The following is a 19,948-nucleotide window of genomic DNA, read 5'->3' as shown; positions in this document are numbered from 1 at the left end:
TAATTTATAAAAACCGCTTGCCACCCACGCTCCGTCCTTTTCAAAAAAAAAAAAAGAGCAAAATAAACTTTTTTAAAAAAATAAAATCAGATGTATATATTATCTCAATAATATATACATGATCTTTTTTCTTTTAAAAATTTTCTTATTTTTATTTATTTATATGTATATATAAATTATTATTTTTTTCTTTTTTTTTCTTTTCTTTTTTTTGCTGCAAAGGAGAATTGGCTTGGTCCCCCTCCTCTAGCGGAGGGGCGCCCTGGAGGTGCCGGCCCGGCCGCCGGGGCCGCTCGGAGCGCCCCCCATGCCGCCCGCCGCCGCCGCCGCGGTGCCCGGTGCCCGGTGCCCGGTGCCCGCCGCCCGCGCCGCCGCTGGCTCGGGACCGTGGGCAGCCCCAGCTCACATCCGGGGACGGAGGCGCTCGCTCGCCCGCCCGCCCGCTCGCTCGCTCGCTCGCTCCGCGCCCGCCGCGCCGTGCCGCACGCCGGCTTCGCCCTGGCGACGCTGCGCGCCCGCCGCCGCCGTCCTCCGCGCGCCCCGCCCGCCGAGCCTCCCACGGGCCGCGCCGCTGCCCCGGACACCCGCGGCGGCCTGGGCCCTGCGCGCTCCAGGTGGCCGCCGCGTGGGATCGCAGCCGGCGCCGACAGGCCCCGAGGACCCGCGGATGCCGAGGGGTTAAGCGCGCTCCTGCCGCGGCTCGCGGCCTTAACCCCCTCGGCGCCGCGCAGGGTGTGCACGCCCGCTTCCCGGGGAAGAGGCGGGCGGTGCCGGTGCCTCCAGCGGAGGCCGCGTGCGGATTAACCGCTCCTCCTCCCCGCCCTGCTTCTTGGAGGTGTGGGGTACGGAGGTGCCGGGGCTCTCGGCACACCTGGAGGAGGCCCCGCCCCCTGGGAGCACAGGTGCGCGCGGGCGATGGTTGCTGCGGTATCCAGGCGCACCCTACGGGGGCCCTGCCTGGGTCCCTTGAGGCTAAGGAACCGGGCAGCTTCCTCTCCCGCAGGCCTTTCGTGGGTTTTTTTTTTTTTTTTGCGGTGGGTGAGGGGTTGCAGGACGACCTGCTCCCTGGGGTGCGCTCTCTGCCCCCCAGGTAGCTGCCTCTGGCTCCCACCGGATTTCCAGAGCGCCCCCTTTTCCCTCCTTTCCCGCTCCGGTGCCGACTAGGGAGGGCACTAAGAGCGGGGTGGGGGTGGAGCGCTATCTCGCTCGCTCGTTTTCTCTCTCTCTCCTCCTCCCCAACCCCCACCACGTGTGTTTGGAGACAGGTGCAGGGAAGTAAACGCCAGGACCCTGCGACCCTCTGGTGTCGCTCAGAGGGAAGGTCGCGGGAGCGCCGAGGTGTGTGCCTGCTCCCCTGCGGACGCTGAGCACTGCGGTTCGCTTTGTGACACCTTCGGGGTGGTGGAGGAGGGCAGCTCCTGTCTACAAGAGAGAATATTGTTATCTGCGGGATGACTGATATTTTTCATTTCAGCTTTGTTCTGGCTGTTGGAGAAGGGTATCTGCCTGGTTATTTCCCAGGACTTGGTTTATTTGCTTTTGTGCCTACCTGCCAGTTCCTCCTGAACAGAACAGTGTCTTTAGAGCAGAAAAGCTCAGTGCGGGAGTAGGAAAAAGTAAGCGCCAATAGGAAGGTGAACTTGCCCAAAGTCACACTGTGCATCCTAATTGTTGGGGTGAGATGGGGCGCGCTGGAAGAGTCATTGAGGAGCCCAACGGAGACTTTGCTGAAGAGAGGGGCGGGGTGATCCTGACACTGGCATGAAGGCCTGGAGGCGTGAGAAAGAGACAAGCTCTCCTTGTTTTGCTCCATTTGGGGAAAGGGGAAAACAGGGAGATAACCTCGTGACTTTAGTAGCAGCATCAAGTTGGCCCAGGCACTCACCTATGGCTGTTCTCCAGCTAAAATCTGAAAGTAAGATGGTTCCCTTCCCAGAACTCATCCCTCCAAGAAACAAGAAGGGCACAGTCATTTTCAGGTCTCCAAGTCTAAAACCCTGTTCTACAGAATCCACCCCTGCCACTGGCTTGGCCTTGAGTTCCAAACTGCAGCAGCTAAAAAGAGTCTGTGAAGCTGGCGTGCATCTCCCATACGGTGCAGGATATCGGAGCCATGTGAAGGGGCGCAGCAAACCTTCCACTGAAACTGAACGGATCTGAGTTTTCCCAGAAAAGAAGGCATTTTTACTATATCTTTAAATCTAATGGGTAGTCCCCCCCTGGGGAGTGCTGAACAGCTGGAATGTGGGGCAATTTTAGGGCAGTACATTGTGTCTGGTACCATAGTGATAGATACAGGATACTGCAGGTGGCAAAACCCATAGACCTGTACAACACAAAAAGTGAACGCCCAACATAGACAAGGAATGGAAGGAAGTTAGCTATCACACATCAACACTGGTTCACTGGTGGATAGAAACAGCATCACTCTATGCAAAAGGATAACAAGAGAAACCATCAGAGGAAGGAGTGCTTAGGAACTGTGTACTTACTATACAACTTGCTATGTGCACCCAAAACTGCTCTTAAACTTTGTTAATCAAAAAACAGTTGATTGGAGCTGGCATGGTGGCAAATCAGGCTAATCCTCCTCCTGCAAGCACTGGCATCCAATATGTGTGCCAGTCTGAATCCTAACTGCTCCACTTCTGATCTAGCTCTCTGCTTATGGTCTGAGAAAGTAGTGGAGGGTGACTCAGGTCCTTGGCACCCTGCACCCACAGGAGACCCAGAGGAACCTCATGGCTGCTGACTTTGGCTCAGCTCCAGGTGTTGTGGCCATTTGGGGAGTGAACCAAGTACGTGGAAGATCTCTCTATCTTTCCTTCTCTGACTGCAAAATGTTCAAATGAAAATAAGTAAATCTAAAAACAAAAGCAGTTGATTAATTTATAGGGCAGAAATGGGGCAAGAACAATGGAACAAGCTCTGGGGGGACTAAATGACAGACTGAAATACAAGGCTGGGTGTGTTTGAAAATCTTTGGAGTGCAGCGTGGCTGAGACACAGGTCACCTGGACCACAGAAGGAGGAAGGTTGGAAAAGGAGACCCAACCCCTGACATGTGGCTGAGCTTCCCACTGCCATTTTCTCTGCTCTGAGAACCAGTGAACAAATTTGGATCCTTCGAGCTAACAAGTGACATGATTAGATTATGGCATGGGTTTTATGCTCCAGAGTCTAGACGAGTTTGCAAAGTTGGAGTTTTGACATTCTATCTTTGCAGTGTCTCTAGCAAGATTTTTGTTGTCTTTGCTGCTTTCGTCCCATATCTGGTATTGTGGCACAGCAGGATTAGGCCACTGTCTGAAACACTTGCATCCCTCAAGAGTGCCAGTTTGTGTCTTAGCTGTTCCACTTCTTTTTTTTTTTTTTTAATTTATTTATTTGGAAGGCAGAGTTACAAGTGCTGGGGAAGAGGGGAGATTGAGCGTTTCCAAACAATGGTTCACTCCCCAAATGGCCACAGGGCTAGTTCAGGCCAAAGTCAGGAGCTTCACCTGCCTCTCCCACATGGGTACAGGGGCCCGTTTTCTACTTCTTTTCCAGGCACATTAGCAGGAAGCTAGATGGGAAGCAGAGCAGCTGAACTCCAACCAGCTTTGCATCACAGGCAGCAGCTTAACTAACGTTCACCACCGACTCCAAGCTGCTCCACTTCTGGTCCAGCTCCCTTCTCCTGCATCTGCCAAGGCAGCCAAAGATGGCCTAACGACGTGAACCACTGCTACCCCTGTGGGATGCCTACATGCCTAGATGGAATTCCAGACTCCTGGGTTCAGCCTGGTCCACAGCCAGACCTTTTGACCATTTAGGGAATCAACCAATAGATGGTAAATATCTTTCTCCCTCTCCTCTAACTCTGCCTTTTAAATAAATAAATTTTTAAAATATGTATTTATATTCATAATGTTATATTTGTTTTTATTTAGACGACTCAGAGTAAATAGCTTCCTAGATGTGTGAGGATCAAATGTAAATACTTTACATGTATGAAATCATGGTATGCCCACAATCCCCAACGGTGATACAGATAACTTTGATAGCCTCATTATCCAAGTGACAAAACCAAGTCACCCAGGAGTTAAAATAATATGTTCCCAACTGCGCGCAATTAATTTTGTGGCTGAGCCAACAAGGCATGAGAAACAGCTAGAATAAAATTTCACCTCAATCAGCACATAGGCTAAGATCCCAATCTGTCATTAACACTCCATTGTGCAGTTCTGATCTCCATGCCCGTGCATGAGGGGTCACACAATAGTTCACAGAAAAATCCCTGTTATGAAAAAACTGTGGATTTCAAACATTTTTGGCACCAACATGGACATATTTTAATCCCATTTCCATGAACTGTGAAAGTCCCTGCATATATAATAAAGGGCTGGGTCTGGGGACCAGGCTGAAGCCAGGAGACTAGAACTCCATCTGGGTGGGAAGGCCCTGAATGGGTGTTCTACATGGGACCCTAAGATCACCTTGCTGATAACCTTTGTCCAGAATCTTGCCACCCAGACTCCTTGCACTAGCAGCCCCACTCTTCCTCGCGTAAGGAATCCATCTGATGCTCAAAAATCACCGTCTCAATTCCCTAAACCAACAAAACAAAACCTTTCCTTCCACATCTGACCTCTGCTCCTCTGTCTCGGCTCCAACCTTCTCTTTCGCCCCACTCACCTTCACTGTGGTCAGCAGCCTCCTCATTAGGCCGTGAACATGCTGTGCTCATTTCTAACTCTGCCTTGCCTCCTGTTTAGTCACTGACCTGAAATCCCAGCCCAGCTGACCTCTAACTAAACCCTCCCATTTAACAAGTCTCTTTGGGAGTCCCAACCTCTTCCCAGAAGTCTGCTCTGATTGCCACCCCTGACTGAATATATGTACACCTCTGTCTCTCTGACAGATGCCCCTGAAGCCTACAGGCAACTGGCTGTTTGTGCACATCCCTTCTCGTGGTTTGTGCAATTGCATCTAGTCTGCGAATCCTGTCTTTCCAGCTGCTCTTTTTTTTTTTCTGGGTAGAAAATAACTTTTTATTTTATGGAAAAGAGACAAAAGAAAAAACAATTATTTTCAATATGAATAAATCATAGCAAAACTTGTTTGTCCATATATGTTCTCTTACTAGAATAATAAACTGCATCAATAACATAAGTAAAGGTGTAAAAACTTGGCTCTTTATGTTGCTTTAAATAAGACATTCACATACTTAAAGTATCTGAAACCACAAGCAAGCAATACTATATGTGTGTGTATGTATCTCCAAATTTTGTTTCCTGTGTCTGGCAGAAAGAGAGAGAGAAAAGGAGAAGCCCCACCCAGCCTCCCAACCATCCCAGGGTCCCCAATGTGAGGCATGCTCTGAGGGTCTTGCTCAAGTAGTTTTGATAGTTCAACAGTTCTGAATTGCTGCCAGTCTCACCATTCCAAGCATGATGAAATCTCTCCAGAATCCACTGGCTGACATAGTCCACCTTAGAGTCTCCGTTTGCCCAGGTTTTCACTGCCAACACGTGACTGGGGTAGTTAATCAATTTGTTCTGTCCTCTGTCCTTTATTGTGGTACCTACCAGGAGTCCCCTTCCAGCTGCTCTTTAAGCAAGGATCCGTCTCAGCCCCTCCCCTAACTGTCAAGTATTAAGCTCACAGCAGGCACTACTCTGATTAATTTGCATGTGCCCATAAAACCCCACAAATATCACTAGAAATTGTCAACTAATATTTACAAAAAAAAAAAAAATAGGGTTTATGGCAGCACTCTTGGCCCTTCGAGGGTAAAAATATAGAAGGGAGAAAATTTTGGATCCTTTACACGCCAGGAATTGTAATTAAAGACAAACAAGCAGGTCCTAAAGGCTGCAAGTAGAACTCCATAAACAGCCTGTGAAGATGGGTCTAAATAAGGATCTCAGACCCCAACCTTGATGCTAAACAGGGCAGCCCTGGGTCACTGACCACCAGAACAGGTGGGTAAAGGGATGGGGACACGTGTTGCAAAGAGTGGAATGGCATATATTCCACATACCCTACTTTGCAGAAATCAGGGGCAGGTGGCTAGACTGGGATGCCAGGGTTCTCAGGAGATAGTTGTGGCAAGTGATGCTGCAAAGATAGCGAACAGAATGGTGGAAAATTTCCTAATGTCTGGCTCACCCAACCTGTTTTAAATTATAAGTTTACATTTATTTTTATTTACTTGGAAGGCAGAAACAGGGACAAATCTTCCAGCCACTGGGTCACGCCCCAAATGCCTGCCACAGTCATGGCTGAGTTGGGCTGATGCCAGCGGCATGGAATTCTATCCATGTCTCGCACCTGGCAAGGATCCAGGAACTTGGCCATCTGCCGCTGCCTCCCAGGATGTGCATCAGTGGGAAGCTGAGATCAAAAGCAGAGCTGGTACTTAAACCAGGACATTCTTACAAGCGATGCAGGCATCCCAAGGAATGCTTTCATGGCCAAATACCTATCCATAGCTCACCCAGGCCTATTCTTAAGTCTCCTTTTGAAACTCCTACCACTTACAGTAGATCCTGAAGAGCCTCTGCTGTAATAAAAAACAAAATGAAAAGGCATCATCCTTCTACACTTTCACAAATCTCTTTATGATCTAGCTTAAAAGAAGCTGGATTGTCATGTTGACCTCTGCATTTCATCAGTAGTACTAAGAAGGTTTGAGCTGAGGTGTGTGCAGAATGCCCAGGCTCACAGGCGTGTCGTTGGAAAACAGAGAGCTGTGTTAGCAAACTGTTCAGGTAACTGTGTTAGTCTTTACTTTGACACCTTTAAACATTCAATCCTCAATGGTTAGTTGAAATGTGCAATTGGAAACTATATCAGTAAAATGTTTTTATACTCTATTACATTAACAAAAAAATATGTCTGTATTACAGTTTGAATGGATCTTTTATCATGCGCTGGCCATTAGGAAAACACCAGCTTACTGAGTGACACACTGACTTTACAACTGTCAACACATTGGTACGATAGCAGAAAAGCACATTCTTTGATAACACAATCTCCTCAGCAGGTCTGTGAGCCTCAGGAAGCTGTCAAACTCAAACTCTCGGGAGCAGAAGTTTTTCAGAATTCTTAATTTTCACTTGAAAGATCAAATTTTTATCATTGGCACAAATACTTAGTTTTTTTTTTCTTTGATGAAATTGGTTCTCTACATTCATTTTCAAGAAGATATTTGCTAAAGACTTTGGTCTGAAAAACCAAAGCTGGTCAAGGAAAAAAAAAGATGCTTCCATGCAAAGCAACACACAACAGAGATGGGCATGGCACGTAGCAACAACATTTTATGCTGTTGCACCAACATTAAAATTATTAAAAAGACCTCTCCAGAAATATTTAATAAAAATGCATAATTTTTACTGCTTCACCAAGTTAACTCTTAACACTGGATAGTTTTGTTCTGATTTAGTGTGAGCTGCTGGTAGGCAATAATGCAATAGCCACTAGCACACTTGGGTGTCACTGGTAAAAAACATGAACAGTCCTAAACGCAGTTGGTTTTATGCCATAAGTGCAAATGTCAACACAACAGAAAAGGCAAAAAACTCTGAGGGCTGCTACAAAACAATCTATGGCCCCGTGGATAGGGTTACCAGATAAAATTCAGAATTCTCACATATTGCATGGAATGTGCATACATTTTTTTTAAATTGTAACTTTCAAAGTTCACACGTAAGCAAGTTTTCTGCATTTTTATTTGCTGCAACTGGGAATCTGTAGACCCTACTTTGAAAACAGCTTCTCTGGGCCTTATCTAAGCAGAGAAATTGTATCACAAACGCACTTCATGAAAACAGCTCTAAACCCAGTGGACAGGCTAGATTAAAGTGTGGAGATATTCGTAGGGCTCTAAAGTTCTGCTGGGTCAGTGGAGAAGCTGCCATTTCTCAACTGTAGTTACTGCAAGGGGGCAGTGTTTATTTAAAGACTGAGCAAAAGAAGACTTCCCTGCAGGGAGCAGCTCCCAGTAGATCCCTTTCTCAGGAGAGTTAACTGGCCTCCCTCCCCAGCCCCATCACTGCTTCTCACTTAGAACTGACTTAGACCCTGCACAGCTATGCATAAACTCCTTTCTCCTTGCTTTGACCTCATAGCAAGTAGAGACCAGCTGGTCCTTATCCTGCATCAGACAACAGTTCACTTCAAGAGCAGGATTTATGTTTCACATCAGACAAAGTAGTTCAAGTACCTTTAACTGGTTCATTCCCATATCCCCTTGACCCAGTCCTTAAATCTTACCCAACCCTCCTCTGATGCACCCAATCATATCCACTTCCGCAGTTGGGAAATCCTGGCAGAATCTCATATGTGCAGTCAACACCCCATTATCCTTGCTGTCTGAAGGAAATGAGCAAATCCAAAATTTCTCATTAGTTGTGAGGGTTCATAATATGCTAATACAGTATCCTGGAGGGCCCATCCTTCATAGCCAGGCAGATCTGGGCTGCAACTCTGGCCCTGCCAGCGACTAGCTATGTCGCTGTGTGACTAAGGGAAGGTGTTTACCCTCTTGGGGTCTCCAATACTTTACCTTTAAAACTGGATATTATCACTTATCTTATTACAAAGATTAAAAATAGTATTGCAGAGCCTCTAGCACATATCAACTTAAATCCTAGACTTTCTGTGAGGTTCACCAAGGGAGGAAGGAACAATTTAAATAGTGCTGCAGCTATCTAGCCTTCCTTTGTTTGGCCATTATAGCTTAACCCCTTACTTGATTAAAGATAAAAATCCCCTATAATGTCACTCTGTTGTGTTAACCTCATTCTGCAGATACAGTCCCAAAGCAATCAAACACCATGAGCTGTTTTTAAAAAATAAAACAAAATAAAATCTTTGTGCTTTACTTAGTTTTAATTTCGAAAGGCTAAGCCTGTGGATAAAGTGCAGGCATCCTATATTAGCACCAATCTGAGTTCTACTGATTCCACATCCAAGCCAGCTCCCTGCCTACAATCTGGGAGAAGCAGTGGAGGATGGGCCAAGTACTGGGGCCCCTGAACCCACATGGAAGATCCAGAAGAAGCTCGTGGCTCCTGGCTTCAGCTCAGCTCAGCTCCAGCCATTGCAGCCAGTTGAGAAGTGAACCAGCAGATAAAAGATCTTTCTCTTCAACTTTTCCTTTTGAATAAAATAATTTTTTTTGAAAAAGATTCAGCATAAATCCTGATAACCTCCAAAGCAAATAGAGTAGGACAGAGGTAATACTGAAATAGACATTTATACACATGCACCTGTGTGCAGCCTGGTGGCATACTTCCAGCATGAATGCCCACACATGGTAGCACACACATGTGCACTCAGGGTTGGCTTTGCTGGGCACTCTTGTGCAGCTCCCAACCCTGCCCCCAGGTGATAAGCATTAGCCAGCTCCTGGAAAGAAAGCTAGGATAGTCACACACGGTAATGAAAAACACCAACCTGCACCCCATCAACCACAGGAGCAACTTTACAAGGACAGGAAGTTGTTAGGGAGATCCAGAAAGTCAACAAATGTCAGGAATTTTATAGTTCAAACATTATAGTTTCCTTTTTGTTGCTTCAGAGCGGTTGTTTAAATATTCAATTCACAAAACAAAACTGAAGTTTAAATGGCACCAGGACATCTCAGACTTGGCACCGATTGTATACATGGGCCGGTTGATGTTTCTGGGTACTAAAAAAGAAAGTCAAGCCACGAATCTTTCATGCTGACATAAGCTTTTTTTTTTTTTCTTTTTAACTTTTAAATCAATGTTTTGGTAGAGCATTAAATAAGAAGTCATAAAAATATTAAAACTCTTCATTTCCTCAATCTTACACTAATACCCTTAGAAATAAGCAGCATAAATCTGCTCTACACTTCTATAATTCCCTTTGATTAACAAAGCAGAGAGTACTTACTTAGCCAATGTAGAAACATTTATTTTTCTGTCTGGCAAAAATGCAATATGAAAATTCAGTTACTTCTTTCAGCATCATAATATGGCCAAAAGTGGATGCTATCAGTTGGACTGTGGGTTTGAAATTTTGAGTTAACAAAAAAAGCCAGATTTTATACTCTCAGGATTATGAGAACATACACATTTTTTTAAAAATAAAACTTTTTAAAGATTTCAACTTGAGAAACTTTCACAAATGGAGTGGAATACTACAGGATCCCAAAACATTTCATTACAGAAAAATCATTACAGAAACTGGGATAACTCACTAAGGAGGAACTGTGTCTTGTTCTAATAACCGGATTGGCACTGTGTTGCATTCATAAGTATGGAAAGTTCTACTTCTCAGTTTCTTTTTTTTTTTTAGATTGCTATTTTTAAGACGGGTTTATAATCCACTGAAGACATCTCAGTCAACCACTATTGAGTAAAACAATCACCATGGCAGGGAGACACAAGCATTATTGTCAACATATCTATAAAACAGAAAAAAATGCTTATTAGTGTTCCATTTCAATAAATACAAGGAATACATGGGGCTGAAATGGAACCATATCAAGAGTTCCACAGTTCTTCTGAGGCTTGTAAGTGGTACAGCAGATAAAGCTACCTCCTTTATCCTATACAGACCCTGGTTCAGGTCCTACCTGCTCTACTTTTCATCTAGTTCTCTCCTGATGGCCTAAAAAGGGCAGAGGAGGATGGCACAGGTGTTTGGGTTCCTGTCACACACAATGAGAGATTTAGAAGTTCCTACCTCCTGGCTTCTGCCTGGCCCACTGCTTTCTCTCTGGGTCACTCTTTCAAAATAAGTCCAATAAAAATAAATAAATTTTAAATTGCACAAAAATAAACATCTTTTCAAAAACATTTTTATTATTTGTTAATTGACTTGAGAGGCAGAGTGAGAAAAAGAGACAGATGGACAGAGCCATCGCCCATTGGTTCACATTCCACCCACTGCCTGTCCCACCTTCCTGCCCTTCAGGAGGGACTCTCTTTGGCTTCCTTTTCCTTTCTGCTTACTTGAGCTCCATCCTTGGCCCATGACCTTTCTTTTTCTCCTCCCTCTGCCACCTCCTCCAAATCTTTCTTTGTAAATCTCCAAAATTCCCCAATTAGCATAGCTCATGATAGACAGCTGAAGGCAGTGTGACCACGGAGAAGGTGATTCAACCAAAAGACTCCTAAAAGAACAAGTAGAAGATAGAGGTTCTCTAGTGGTGCTAAATGTTTATAACAAATTAATTTGCCACATTTTTTTTAACTTAATAGGGCATCTGATCGAAGAACAAGAAAAAACTGCATGGTTTTCTTAGTCTTATTAAAAATTTTGATTTATGTTTGCACTTCTTACATGGGATTATTCTTTGAAGAGGTAAGAATAATTCATTTAAGCCACTGAACGTAAATTAGAATAGGAATAATTAATCCAAACGGGAGGTTCTCATTTTGGCTGTGTATAACCTGTATCCTAGATCCCTGCAAGGGTACAATTCAGAATTGGAAAAGAGCAACCAGAGGGAGCGGCACAGAACCCAGCTTTGCTCCTTACGAGCAGTGCAGCCGCTTAGAGCTTGCTGCCGCCTCACACGGTCAAGGTACATGAGGATCCGAAGCGATGACCTTTCCTTTTCCAAGTGTAGTCACCACAGCAGCAGTGTTAAACTTGTCAGATGTGAAATTCACCAACACTTCCTGTACCTGCTGGCTCTGAAAGTGGTAGGGCCCAGCACCCTGGGTTTGAAGAAACCCTCCAAGAGATGCTGACACACGCTGAGGTCTGAAGACACTGTGTCTCATGGATGACTGGCTGAAAGGTTTCTTTCCAACACAGCCTTCTATGGGACTCAACAAATCCTTCTGGCATAAAGAATGGTTAATGCCCATGAGCTGCAATGGTAACCGTCACTTAATAAGAACCAGAGCTTATTCTTTTCTGTGGCTAACTCTCACAAAATCCCTACATCATAGAGTTGGGTCCATCTCACAGAATCCTGTAGTCCTTATATTGTAGTTCATACGATTTATGACATCAGCAAAAACAGAGAATTACTTACTCTCTCTCCCTCTCTCTCTCTCTCACACAGAGCAAGTATGGCTGCAAGAATTCAACTCTAGGGCCCGGCGCGCCAGTTCTAATCCCGGCAGCCCCGCTTCCCATCCAGCTCCCTGCCTGTGGCCTGGAAAAGCAGTTGAGGATGGCCCAAAGCTTTGGGACCCTGTACCCGCGTGGGAGACCTGGAAGAGGCTCCTGGCATAGCATTGGCCATTGCGCTCACTTGGGGAATGAATCTCGGACGGAACATCTTCCTGTCTGTCTCTCCTCTCTGTATATCCGCCTTTCCAATAAAAATAATAAAAATAAATCTTAAATAAAAAAGAATTCAACTCTAAACTTTCTTCTCAGTTCATTATAGCAAAAATTCTAGTATTATGGCTTAAATCCTTATCCTCCCCTTGAAAACACCAGAATCTCCAGAAATGTCACAAGCCCTCTCTATCTCAGGTAGAGGGAAGGAAAGGAGAGAATATGAACTTTCACCTTGTCTCAGGAGGTGAACAGCCATTTTGGTAAGAATACTCCACAAGGGCATTTATGTCACTGAGGACAGCAGTGCTTCCTTCCTAGCTTTGACAAAGGCCAGGTGTGCACGCGTAGCCAGGAGTACACTATAGGTACAGAAAAGCCTTAAGGTCTGCCTGGGCAGTCTAGGACTGTGGAGGAAGAATGATTACCCTGGAAAGGCTTTGGGGTATGCTAGAAGAGAGAAGAAACCTCCTCCCAGACCATGCTGAAAATGGCTCCTCTGATTCCATGTGGTCTCCTCTGCCTTATCTATTTATGTGTGTGACATTCTGGTGTTCCTTTTATAAACAAGTATTGTATTTAAATTGCACCTTGTAGTTCACAAAGCATTCTTACATGCAATATTCATACACTCACTACAGCCTCACGAGGAAGCTAAAATTCCTCATTTACTGAAAAAAACTTGGGCACAGCTATTGCTAAGACGTGGCAGAGCTTAGATTTAAATCTTGGATTTTCAACTCCAAGCCTACCTCTTTCATCTCAGAGCATATTTTAATCTGGTTTAAACCTGCTGTGGAGATGAGCTGTGCATTAGTGCTCAACTCACACACTCCCACTGAGAGAAGGCTACCTGGGCTCTGTGACCTGGGGGCACAGTATCACTCCAGGCGACCATTGTTCTGGCAGGTTCCCAATCTTCTCCCACTGTTTACCTCCTCCCTGCTTTCAGAACACAAGGTCTTAATGGCTTTACAGATGGGCAGCATTGTCAACCGTGGAAAAGAGATTGTGCTACATGTAACTGTGCTCCAAAAATATCACAGTCAAATGTATGGATGAGTCACAGAGATGGCAGGATGACTTCACACGGGCCAGGTCCTCCTGGTAATGAACTCCACAGGCTCTACAAGGTGGCCTAGGACATTGTCCTTCCCTGCCTCTAGGTACTGTGTTGCTGAGACCAAGCAGAAAAGACATTCCTTGCTCTAGCACCACATGGGGTTCAGCCGTAGACGTTCAGCCTGAAGTTTTCTAAAATTCTCTCCAAGTCCATGATCATAATGTATGCAAAACACAAACTTTATCCTATAAAACTTATCATCTTGTGCCATTTATGTGACTCCAGCTCCTAGCACTGTGATAATGAGTTACAAGCTCATACTTCTTCCCTTTCACCTAAACTCTAGTGCTATGTGGTGACCTTCATGCTTGCCAATTATTGTCACCATCAAATGTAAGAGGTAATGCTTAAAACCAAACTAGCTTCTCGGTATCCTCTCAAAACCAGTGTCTCACAGCAACTTCTAGCTGTACCGTCTTCTCAACCATCATGACACAATGCAAGGTCGTTGTCTTCTTCCTTTCTTATGTTTGGGTCACCACCATTAATTTTGGGTTCCCTGTTCACATTCTTCATAAAGCTATCTGATTCATCTTTATTAAATTTTTTAAATTAAATACCATGGTATTCTTTGAGCCAACATTTTCATCCTTGCTGGACCACCATGAAAACAGGAACATTCAAGCTTGGCTTCAGGTTAGGCCTTCTTAAGAACTCCAACACCCAAGCGCCATGGCAGAAAATTCTAATTCATGAGCTCTGTCGGGCCTGCTCCTCAGTGTCACCAAGAACCAATGTCCTCAACTATAGCACTTCACAGACTCTTTTTATAGAGAGGGGAGGCAGAAAGAGAGAAAGAGATCACAGGGCTGGACCAGTCTGGAAGGAACTATGCGTTTCAGTCAGATCTCCCATGTGAAGGCAGGGACTCACACACTTAGGGCATCTACTGCTTTCTCAAGCCATTAGCAGAGAGCTGAATCAGAAGTGGGGCAACCAGAGTGCTAATCCGTATCCACGTGGGACGCAAGCACTGCAGGCAACAGCTTAATGCACTGCATCACAGCACTGGCTCTGCATTCTTCCATCTGTTAGAATTCACCTCTGGAACCTGTTAAAACTGTAGGTTTCAAGAACCAATACATTGGTATAACAGGCTGGCATCCCAGATGGCCTCCAGTTTGTGTTCTAGCTGTTCTACTTCATGATTCAGCTCCATGGTTGTGGCCCAGGAAAACAGTGGAGGATGACCCAAACCTTTGAGCCCCTGTACCATATGAGAGCCTTGGAAAAGCTCCTGGTTCCCAGCTTCAGATCAGCTCATTGCGGCCATTTGGGGAATGAGCCAGTGGACAGAAGATTTTTCTTCTTTTTGTGTGTGTGTATATATTTTTATTATTATCATTATATGAGACAGATCAATAGGCCCTGAGATTTCCCTTACTCCCTCCCTAAGTCCCTTTCCTTCCCTCAGTGAGTTCTCCTTTATTATTACTATAATATAGTTCTTCACACAGTCATATGTCCATCATTGTGGGCATGGACAATGGCAGAGAGTCCAATATTCTATTGTCAAGATAGAGTTGACAATTTCAATGGGAGTCCATCTTTGATCTGGACATCTGGATTGACAGTCTCCATTGCACAATTACTACACATCCCTAAATGAAAAGCCACAAAACAAAATCAACAACAGGAAGAAAAAAATAGAAATTTATAACGCCACAAAGTTAAATAACATGCTGTTGAATGACTAATGTGTTGATGAAAAAATGAAAAAGGAAATCAAGAACCTTCTTGAAGAAAATGATGCTACTGTATGATCTAAGTCATTAAAGAATTTAATGAGAAAGAGCTTTGAAGAGATCAAAATAAATGAGAAATAGTTTCTGCTGATCTTTGTCGGTGAGATATTTCTCCTGTAGGCAACAAATAGATGGGTTTTGTTTTTTTATCCAGTCTATTAATCTATGATATTTCTCTGATGTATTTAACCCATTCACATTCAGGGTTAATATAAATGGGTGTTAATTTGGTCCTGTCATTTAGCAATGGATTGTTCATTGATTTAGTGGTCTGTTGTTATTTTACTGGAATGTTCTTCACATTTGCCTTTGGTTTCGGTGGCCCTATTCCTTTTCTCTGTCAAGAGAACATCTTTAAGTATCCTTGGTAGGGCAGGTTTGGAAGAGGCATATTCCTTTAGCTTTTCTTTATTGTGAAAGAATTCTATCTCATTTTCAAAGACAAAGGAAAATTTTGCTGGGTATGTTATCCTAGGCCAACAATTTTCTGCTTTTAGAATCTGGAATATGTTGCTCCATTCTCCTCTGGCCTGTAGAGTTTCCTGTGAGAGGTCTCCTGTGAGTTTAATTGGCATTCCTCTATAGGTCAACTGATTTTTTTTTTCATGTGCATATTTAAGGATCTTTTCGTTATGTCTGATTGAAGAGAGCTTGATTATCATGTGTCATGGTGAAGATCGCTTTTGGTCAACCCTGTTGGGAGTTCTGGTCCCCTCCTGGATGTTGTTTCCCAATTTTTTTCTCCAAAATAGGGAAATTTTCCCTTATTATTTCATAAAATATATTTATAATTATAGCTTCTCTTTCTGCATCTTCTGGGACTCTCATAATTCCTATTTTGAGCCTTTTAATAGTGTCTTTCAATTCTTAAATACTTTTTTTGGCCTGACCCAGCTCTGTTTCCAGCGTTTTGTTTGTTTCCCCCTGGTGAATATCTTCACCAGGAAATATTTTCCAATTCTGAGATTCTTTGTTCTGCGTCCTTCATTCTGTTTTGGAGACTCTCCACTGTACTTTTAGTTTGCTCTACTGTATTCTTCATTTCTGATATATCAGCTTTAATTTGATGCATTTCCATTGTGCTATATTCCTTAGATTCCTTGAAGGCCTGCATTTCGTGCTTCTTGTTGTTGATAAGAAGCTTTATAACAAGCATTTTGAATTCTGTATCCCCCTTATTGCTGGTGGAGTTCTGGCTGCAGGTGTGATTCGGATTGCCACTCGCTGAATGACTCCGGGATATTAGTCACTGCAGCACCACACTGTTGTGTCTGCTTCTTTCCCACGTCTCCAGATAGCCTTCTGCTGTTGTTCTTTCCTCTCCTATTTCCTGTAGTGTGACCCTCTATGTTTCACATTGGTTAATTTTTTTGTAATGTAAGTTCCAACTTGGAAGAGTGAGGTTGGCCTCACTCTAGATTTTGGTTCCCAGTCTACATTTCTAATATCCAGGTCCTAATGTGTTGAGTACAACCTCACATTCTGCCTGGGTTTAAAGTCCTTGCCTCCTGCCCCACTGCTTCACACTCTCACCAGCCCAGCTATGGACCTCTAACACATGAATCCCGCCTGCTCCACATCCTAGTTTCTTGGAATGTCCCACCTTCTTCCTTCTATATTTAACTCTCACCCCTTCATCAGGATCCAGTCCAGGGCATCATCTACTGGGTAGCCCTCCCTAACCACACCATGGTTCTACACTCTCTGAGAGCTACAACCAGTGCAATAATTTCTCCCATGATATAATAAACTCTTCAGCTGACAGCAGAAAGAAAACTGCACTGAGAAATGGAAAATAGGCATACCTTTTGACTGCTGAAAAGACATTTTTCCTTTTCCAATAAAATGCCCCATGTAGTGACAGTCTACCTGGTAAAGGCTAAATGAGGTCAGAGGCCTTGGAGTTTTCTTTCTGGAAGCCACTTATTTGGTCTTCATAACATTCTCAGAAAGCTGGTCCGACAGAATGGTCCCATGGACATGTGGGTAAATTGCAGCACAATGTACACCTGTCAACAGCTGAATGGTTCCAAAGAATGCTCATGTGAAGAGGAGCTTCAAAAATCATGTGCTCTTATTCTACTGATAAGAAAGCAGATGCCCTGGGAAGAAAAATAGTTCTGAACATACCCAATTGGTGGGTACCAATTCAAGACAAGAATCTAGATTTCTGAGGCTCGGGGTCTTACAGACATACTAGCTTCCTATGTGTGTAAGGGGAGCCACTAGTCCATCATACACATCATGTGTGATCGCAGAGTGACTCATGGAGCTGGATAAGCCTCCAGGAAACACTAAACGGGAAGACTGTAACCTGCAAATCAGACTACCCAATGCACAGCAGAGTACTCTTGTCTTCCCCAAAAAAACAAACCCGACCATCTCATGTATGACTTTGGAAGAGCCTATTGAATAAGTTCATCTTTTCACCCATCTATAGTCTGGTCCCAACCTCACAGGATCCCTCCCTGCTGGAATCTGGCATTCCAACTAACCATTTCTCATATACACCTTGAGCCATTGCTGAGTCTTTAGCCACCAGCTTGCTTCTGGGCACATGTGGGCCGGGGTAGATTTGCTCTATGCCCTGTGAGACCTTGAAGCTGGAGAACTGAGCTGGCCCACTGCTTCCTGAAACCATAGGTCCAGACCTCACAGCGAGTCATCCTTTAAGGATCTGTGGGCACTATCTTTCCAGGATAAAGGAGTCTTTCTTTGCTCGGCTGGCTTTCTCATGCCACCTCAGGTGCTGTTTCACTGTGTGGAGCCCAGATGATTGTCATGCTGTGTCCAGAGATATTTAATTGGATTTTAAAAGATGAGAAAGCAGCAGGGAGCTGATTGTCAGCCCTCTGACAAGATCACAGAGCAAGGCGGCCCAGCAGCTCAAGAGGAGGTGGCTTGTTTGGTGTCACTGCTGTCTCTACCTGTGGAGCTTGAGTGTTATGATAGGAGGGGTGACATGGCAGTGGCAGAAGAGCCTGCAGCCTGTGCTGTGCCAGCCTCTCCTGCCCAAGGCAAGAATTCTACTCTCTCAGGAGGCAACACAGAACCCATCCCCCTCCAGGACAAGCTTTTCTAAGTCTTATAATATTAATAATGTGTTTTATATTATTAACAATACTTTTTCATTTCCATGTTACTGCCCTTTAAGCCTCAGTAAACCTCAGAGAGACAGGCCAGAGAAAATATTATCACTTCCAGAATATAAAGGAATAAACTGGGATTGATTATGCTGGGATGTGAGTTTGCCAAGGTTGTACCACTAGTAAATGCTTAAGCCAGAACTGGATATCGGTTGTCAAAGATCACTGATGAAACAGTAGATAAAAGCTGTTTTGAACATGACAAGTCTACAGTTTCAATTCCTGCTTCTTAATATGATTCCCAGTAGAAAAAAGATCCCTTTGTTGTGACAGGGCATAAAGGACAGACTATGCCCTACAAGCTAATTAATTTCTTTTTGTGTGAGAGACAGAGAGGCAGAAAGAGAGAAACAGAAATAAAGACAGACAGATGAGGTTCCCATCTGTCAGTTCATTCCTTAAATACCTACAGGTATTTGGCCAGGGCCAAAGCTGGGAACCAGGAACACAATCCAGGTCTTCCAAATGGGGTGGCGACAGTTACCTAACTACTTGATTAATTACCACTGACTCTGGGTATCTGCCTGAGTCAGGAGCTTGAGCCAAACATAGCATTGGTGGGGTGGAGGGGGGCATCTTAACTGTTAAATTAAATGCCCACTCCCTAAAGGCCAATTAAAAATGGAAGCTGTGTCACAACTTTCATCTTTGGAGACCTTAGAGAGAGATACAAACACTTCCAAAGCAAAGGAAGATGACTCTAGGCTGCTGGCCACAGAGCAGCTCACAGATCCATAGAGAAGAAGGAGAAGCTGTAGACACTGCCATGGCTTAGATGTCTGCATGTCCCTGAGGCAACATGTGTGGAAATGTGATCCTCAACATGAGGTACTGAGAAGATGGAAACTCTCCTGTTCTGTTGGATGAGGGGCCTCAGGATGTGATACAGTCTTTAGGGTGGAGCCCCATGATTGACTCCTTGTGTCTTTCAGCAGAATGAGACACACACAGAGGCAGAAATGCACACACCCTGTCTCCTGCCAGGTAATGCCATGCCAGCAAGGAGGTCATCACCAGATGAAACATAGAGACCTTGCACCTCCAGAATGGTGAATGCCAATCAACCTCTTTTCTTTGTCAAGTGGCCCCCTCAGGCCTTTCATTATGGTGATGGGAAATGGACCGTTACAAATGTTATCCCAAGATAGATAATGCACAACGTGGCCTGAAATCCAGATTACTTGATGCATCTTCCAGAGGCAAGTCGTATCTACCATTGTATATATAAAACGATTCCTTCACAGTTCTTTCCTCAGAAAGGTCTGAGACGGGAGAAAGCTTTGAGCACTAACAGATCTTCCTGCTCAACCTCAAGGCCACACACACCCCACTTTCCTCTGAAATGCAGGGAGATGTTACTTTGGTTGAAACTGGGGAAAGTACTCATGCTTTCAGCTTTGCCTGTGGAAAGGTCTTTGTCATTCTTTCAAGAGGAATCGTACATTGTTGAGAAGACACAGAGAATACTATAACGTAAGAAAACTGGCCCGGGGGATGCCAAAAAGAAGGCAGAAAAAAAGAAGCCATAACCAGCCAGAATCAGTGTCTTTCTCATAGAGATCTGCAGATTTAAAGCATCTGAATTTCAAAGTGTATCTTGCTAATGTAATTCCTACAAATTCATGGTGATGAGAGGATTCAAAATTGACACCATACTGGTGCAGCACGAATTTACAGCT

General features: G+C 44.4%; 1 protein-coding gene across 1 annotated transcript in view; it reads right to left on the bottom strand.

The window, feature by feature from the left end:
- The window catches only part of CACNA1D (calcium voltage-gated channel subunit alpha1 D), a 419,352-nt gene that overhangs the window by 297,699 nt on the left and 101,705 nt on the right, over positions 1–19,948 (bottom strand). The window lies entirely within an intron of this gene.

Source organism: Ochotona curzoniae, unplaced genomic scaffold (genome assembly GCF_017591425.1).
Source record: "Ochotona curzoniae isolate NIBS_2020 unplaced genomic scaffold, NIBS_Ocur_1.0 contig_908, whole genome shotgun sequence".
NCBI lineage: Eukaryota > Metazoa > Chordata > Mammalia > Lagomorpha > Ochotonidae > Ochotona > Ochotona curzoniae.
Note: the sequence above shows the minus strand (reverse complement) of the source record. Positions and strands in the feature narration are given on the sequence as shown.